We start from the raw sequence: 6,347 nt of genomic DNA, 5'->3' as shown, positions 1-6,347 counted from the left end.
CTGGGCACTGCCGGGTCCAGGAGAGCCGTGGGTGCAGCACGGCCGTCCCCGTGCGGCTCCGGAGGTGGAGGGGTGCAGGTGGACGTTAGGGGAAGGAACGGGGATGGGGGGAGGCGATGTGAGCCGCTGCAGCGCTGGCGAGCCGTGGACTCTGCTCTTTCCGCTGCCTTTTCTGTTGGTTCGGCCCCACGTGCTGTGGGGTTATTTAGGCACGGGGATGTGTTCAGGTGGAGGTGGAGGAGCCCCGTTCTGCAGTGCGTTCTGAGTTCAAATTGAACTAATCCATCCCGCTGGGGGAATTTCCAAGTCCGGAGCTTTGCTGTACAAAAGGAGGAAACAAGCCATGAAGCTGCAAAGCCTGGAAGTGAAAGCTGAGATGGCTCAGCGAGGCCGATCCGGCCCTTCACTGGCCGTAATGCGACTCAGAGCCGAATGGAAGCTTCTCCCCAACCTTCCCTGTTGCAAAACCCAGCGGGCATCTCTGTGCCGTGGGTAAAGAGGGGCACATATGCTTGCTTTCCTTGCTGGCCAAAATGCTGCAGTCGTGGCAGGTGTTGGGAGCGTATGGATGGGGTGGGGTGAGACTGGGAGCATATGGCAGCGTGCTGCAGTGTTTGGGAAATTCACGTCGTGTGGGGCTGCGTGTCTGGCTGGCAGCTTGCTGGCCCTGCAGCAGGAAGGGAGTGGGGTCTGATTGTAGGATCGTATCATGGAATCATAGAATGGCCTGGGTTGAAAAGGATCACGATGATCATCTGGTTTCAACCCCCTGCTCTGTGCAGGTCGCCAACCAGCAGACCAGGCTGCACAGAGCCGCATCCAGCTTGGCCTTGAATGCCTCCAAGGATGATCCGTAGGGTCTGATCCACACGGTCTGCCCTTTGTTTTGCAATTTGCAGGCTGTGGAAAGCAGCTCCTCCCCACCAAGTGGTCAGTGCTGCGGTGCCTGCAGGACTTCTCAGGGGGTATCGAGTGAGTCAGGCTCCTTCTGCTGCATTATGTTCATTAGAGAACACAACAGCCCTCATCTATGCCAGTGGGTGCTTAGGGGCTCTTTAATCAGTGGATTATTAAACGTATGCTAATCCTTTGACATCCCTGCTTGTCTGGCTGTTCACCAGCATCTCAAGCAGGGAATTGGGAAGGACAACTCCCTCTGGCCCTGGGACTGACATTTCCAGAGCAGAAAGGAGAGGATTTTTCAGGAGTGTCCTGGGCTCCATCAGAAGAGGGGTGGCCAGCAGGGACAGGGAGGTGATCATCCCCCTCTACTCTGCCATTATGAGGCCCCATCTGCAGTGCTTTGTCCAGGTCTGGAGCCCCCAGTACAAGAAGGACAGGAGCTGTTGGAGAGGGTGCAGAGGAGCCACAAAGATGAGCAGGGGGCTGCAGCACCTCCCTATGAAGACAGGCTGAGGGAGCTGGGCTGTTCAGCCTGGAGAAAAGAGGCTGCGGGGTGACCTCATTGCAGCCTTCAGTACCTAAAGGGAGCCTACAAACAGGAGGGGAGTCAGCTCTTGGAAAGGGGAGATAATAGCAGAACAAGGGGAATGGCTTTAAGTTGAGGGAGGGCAGATTTCAGCTGGCTGTCAGGGGAAGTTGTTTGCTGTGAGAGTGGGGAGGTGCTGGAACAGCTGCCCAGAGAGGCTGTGGATCCCCGTCCATCCCTGGAGGTGTTCAAGGCCAGGCTGGATGGGGCCCTGGGCAGCCTGGGCTGCTGTGAGATGTGGAGGTTGGTGGCCCTGCATTGGTGGGGGTTGGAGCTTCGTGATCCTTGAGCTCCCTTCCAACCCAGGCTGTTCTGTGATTCTGTGATCTTTGAGTTTGCTCAGGCAGTGGACGATCAGCTGCTTGGTGCTGTGTCCATCCCCATCCCAAGGCTCAGGTCAGCATAAACTCAGCAGGAGTTTCTTCTGTTTGTTGTGGTGCAATTTTCAGGCTTGGGAGATTCTCGCCAAGTTATCAGGTTGATGCTGTGTAGGGAATGGGCTCCGTGACACAGCGGAGGAGGGACTGTGCAAAATGGTGCTCTGGCCTTGAAGTTACCCTGTGCTGTCGCTTTGCTGGCGCAGATAAGTGGCAAAAAGCAGAGTTAGTGAAGTGCCATGTTAAAAGCATTTCATTGGCACTTGCTGACAAGCAGGAATCCCATTTCCGTGGGACGGAAGGGCTGTTGCAATCCAAACAACTGCTAACGAAGTGATTTCGGAGGAAGCGTGGCTGTGCGTGGCCCAGGCAGGACTTAGGGCTTTCTGCCCCTGAAAAGATCTGCTGGATCCCATTAGCAGAGGAGAGCAGGGTGTTTGTTCCATGGTTGGCTTGGGGACAGCAGCGGGGCTGGAACTGCAGCACGCAGCAGGGATTGCATTGCTGTGTGACCCACCCTTCCCAGGGGGAACCGTTTCCAAGGCAGGTTTCATCAGAGGCTGAGCATCCAGCAGATGACACAAAGCAGAGAAATGCTCTCCTCTCAGGGCTGGAGGGAAGCAGGCAGCAGCAGAGCTCAGGACGCCCTTTGTTTCTCCTGCAGGCTCGTGGAGGCTCTGCTCGGTGAGAGCATCTCCAAAGCTTGCTGCTGGAGGGCTTTGCTCTGTCTTCCTCCACGGGATCCTTGTGGGGACCCTCAGAGCCGTTCCCTGCACATCTGAGCGGTGTTTTCCACCAGGCACTGCCCTTCCCGTGGGTTCCTCCACGTTGTATTGCTGAGGCTGCCACGTTTTCAAGTGGGAACCCAACACCTTTCTTCCTTGTTCCTTCTTGCGTTAACACCTGTGTTTAGGGCAGAAATCCTCTGAGCTCTCCTTTTCTCTGCCTCCTGCAGCCTCCGTTCCTCAGGTTGCTCTTTGTTTTACACCTCTTTCTCCCCCCATCCTGTGCTCTTCATGGACATCAGCACGAGGTGAAAGTCCCAGGCTGTAACTCGTGCATCCCTTCTGTTCTCTCGCCAAGTCCCTGCGGCGTGGAAGCTGCTGAGAAAACCTCACCAATGTGGCCTTTCCCCCGAGCATCGTGGTGCTGTTGGTCCTGGTGTGAGCACTGCAGCCTGCACAGCTTGGAGCCCCTGACCTGGGACATCTGCAGCTGCAAAGCCACACGTGGGCAAGTTTGCCTGGACCCAGATATCTCAGCTGGTGCTTGATATGTCGCCAGCACGTGTCCTCAGCCTGCTCGGTTTCGCTGCCTGTTGCTTTGCTGTTCACTCTTTAATTTACTGCTTCCTCACTGACTGTTTTTAGCTAAGGCTCCCGCTGCTGAAATACTGAAATGTGGCCCATCTGAGCATCACAGCCTGCCTACATCCAAGATCTTGCAGCAAGTGATGACACCTCACCGGCAGCAGCACCCTCCTGCTGATGTTCGCTTTGTCTCTTCCCCTCCCTCCCCAGGATGGGGTTTGCTCACAGGGGTTTGAGACCTGAGACCCCCTGCAGTGTTTTGCGGTGTGCTGCAGGGGTCTCAGTTCATCCCAAGCAATGCTGAGCTGCCTGTGAGAGCAGCCCAGTGCAGAGCTGGGATCCCGTTTGGGCAGGGTTTGCTTTCGCCCCCCGCATCACAATGGGAAGTGCTGTGGGATGCACGAGGAGCTGGCAGGAAAAGCTGCTCCTCTGGCATCTCCTGGGTTGAGGACACGCGTGGGCTTTCATTCCCCAAACATCAGTGTGTGCAAAGAGCAAGCTGAGTGGAAGTGAGGCGTGCATCAGGACAACCCGATGCAGTGGGGGTTTTATGAGCCCTCCTCAAGGCTCTGCTTGGGGAATCAGCAGGGAGCTGCTGGTGCTCAATGCATTGCAGCCTTCTTGCATGCTGGTGGCCCTGGGGAGCACACACCCTGCTCAGGGTCCTGGCAGAGGCACAGTGGGAGGGGTGAGCACAGTGCAGATGGTCCTTTTGTTTGTGCAGCGCCTGAGAAGGGCTTCCCCCTCCCCGGTGGGCTCTGGAGAAGAGCTGTCCTCTGGAGAGATGGAAAGAGTCTCATTTCTGAGTTATTGCTTTTCTTCCAACGCGCTCTGTGCCCTTCTTGCAGATCTGGCCTTCAGTGTTATTGCTCCCCCTCCTTTTTCTTTTTTTTTCCCTTTCTGCTACCAGCATCTGCTTTCTGGCCTGCCCTTCCTCAAGAAGAGCCCTTTGGCACACAGCGAGGCTCCCGTCATGTGGCTGAGCATCCATCAAGAAGCCTTCCAGCCCCCGCTTGCTCCGATTGAAGCTGACTCTAAACAGAGCTCCCCAAATGCGAGAGGCCTGTGCACTGACCTGGGATGAACCACTGCTCTGCAGCCAGCCAGATTCGTTCTTCCAGCTTTGGCAGGGAGCAGAAACAAGCTGTTTTTTGTCCCATTTCCAAATGGCTCTACTCATTCTCTGCGGGGAGGGCTGGATGCCATCCAGCTCGTTCCTTGGAGTGGAGCTTGTGAGATTTTGCCCTTTGTCCGCCCTGCTGGCAGTGGGAGGAGGAGGAGGAGGAGGAGGAGGCCGTGGGGCAGAGAGGGGAGGATGAAGAGGCATCTGGAAGGGGTAGGACCACAGTGCTGCCCCAGATGAAGGGGAGAGGATGGAGCCTCCGAGCCTATCTGTTAGCCAGGAAGGATGTAAGGAAGGTCACCATTTCAGCTGCTCTAATAAAATATCCTGAATTTAAGCCCTCTTTGCATCCTGCTCATTTGCAGAGCTTCTGAAGGGTGCTGGAGGCTTCACCCTGCTGGGGCTGTAATGCTGCTTAATGGCTTAGCTAGAGATTTACAGCTGTGCTGTTTGCGTGTCCGGAGCCTGCAGCCTTCAGGCGAGGGGGCTGTTGGCCATGCAGTCCTGCTGGGGGCCACAGCAAAGGCTGCTTTGCTTTGCTGAGATGCTTTTCCATCTGCTCATTGCAAATCTTGAAGATAAACTGAGAAAGAAGTACGCATGGAGGATTCCTCCTTCCTTTTTTACCTAGGGAAAGGAAGAAAAGGCTGCGAAGTGACTGCGTTCTGAGGGTTTCCATATTTCTTTTTTGCTAATTACAAATGTCACAGCCTCTTTTCCTGCCCGTTTGTTCTCCATTAGTCCTTGCAGGCAAATCAGCACAGTTCCTGGAGCCTCCTGGAGCCACGCTGTACCCATGCACAGCCCCGGGCAGTGCCTTGCAGCGAGCAGAACCCTGCAGACAAAGCCTGTGCAGTCCTGTTTGCAGGGAAGCATTGCCAAAATGTGGCTGATCAAAGGGAGCAAAACATCTGGGGGCTGTTAGGAAAAGCTTTTGCCTCACAGCGCAGGCAGGTTGGCGAGCAGCTTCAAAGGCAAGCCAAGCAAAGGTGAAAGCAAGCAGATGGTTGTGCAATGGGCTTCGTGTGTGTGTTTTATGAATTCCTCCTGCAGTCCCCATCCTGCCACCTCCTGGGCTGCTCCTTTTTGGCTTTCCAGCTGTGGAATGCTCCTCCGTACTGAGGCTGGTGTATTTTGGGGATTTCCTGCTGGGTTTGGCACTCTGTAGAGATGCCCATGGCTATGGGCTCTGGAGCAAGAGCTGTTCATATTGTCCAGCAGCCTCAGCTCTTCTGCAGTTTGCATTTGCAGGCTTTTGGGCTATTCCAGCAAGGAGGTGAGTGGGTTTTGGCTCCAAGCACCCACTGTGGCTCTGAGCCTGCCTCTAAAAGCTGCTGAAGCCAGGCAGGCTGCTGGTGGTGATCTTGTGTGGGATTTGCACTGGAATTAATGCCTACGTGCAGATAAGTTGTCAGCCTTCAGCACTGCCTGTGGCTGAGCTCTCCTTGCTGGACTCCTGGCCCCTTTGGGATAACAGAGTTGGCTTTGCTAGCTCCCGTGCACCAAAGCTCTGTCCCTATCCGCAGGATGTGGGTCAGAAGGCAGGAGGGGAGCTGCAGGAGTTGTCTTGGCATGTCAGGAAGCCTTTGGAGGGGAAGAAATGCTGTTCTGCTGGCTTGGTGGCTTTCCCAGCCTCACCAGCTCCTTGCCAGGAGGGAGCTGGAGGATCAGAGAATCCGAGAGTGCAGGCAGAGCATGCTGGAGCAAGTAGGGATGAGAGGCAGTGGATGCTGGGAGCTTTTGTTGAGCACCCAGGGGCTGTGCATGGTGCAGGGGCTGTGCATGGTGCAGACCCAGTGTCAGCTGGCGGTGCTGGTGCTGGCCAAACTGCTCTGCTGCAGGAGATGCAGAGGGACCACGAGAACTGCCCCAGGCTGGGATTCATGCAAAAGTGGTAAAACATCCCACTGGGGGGTTGTAAATGCCCTGTGTAGGTGCCTGGAGGGGAGAAGGATGCAGCCAGAGCTGGCATGCTACATCCACCAGGATGAAGACCACCCTCCTGACGTCCTTTCTCTGGTTAGGGGGCCCCTGTTTAACACCCCCTC

This window comes from Meleagris gallopavo, chromosome 29 (assembly GCF_000146605.3).
Source record: "Meleagris gallopavo isolate NT-WF06-2002-E0010 breed Aviagen turkey brand Nicholas breeding stock chromosome 29, Turkey_5.1, whole genome shotgun sequence".
NCBI classification, from domain to species: Eukaryota; Metazoa; Chordata; class Aves; order Galliformes; family Phasianidae; genus Meleagris; species Meleagris gallopavo.
Note: the sequence above shows the minus strand (reverse complement) of the source record.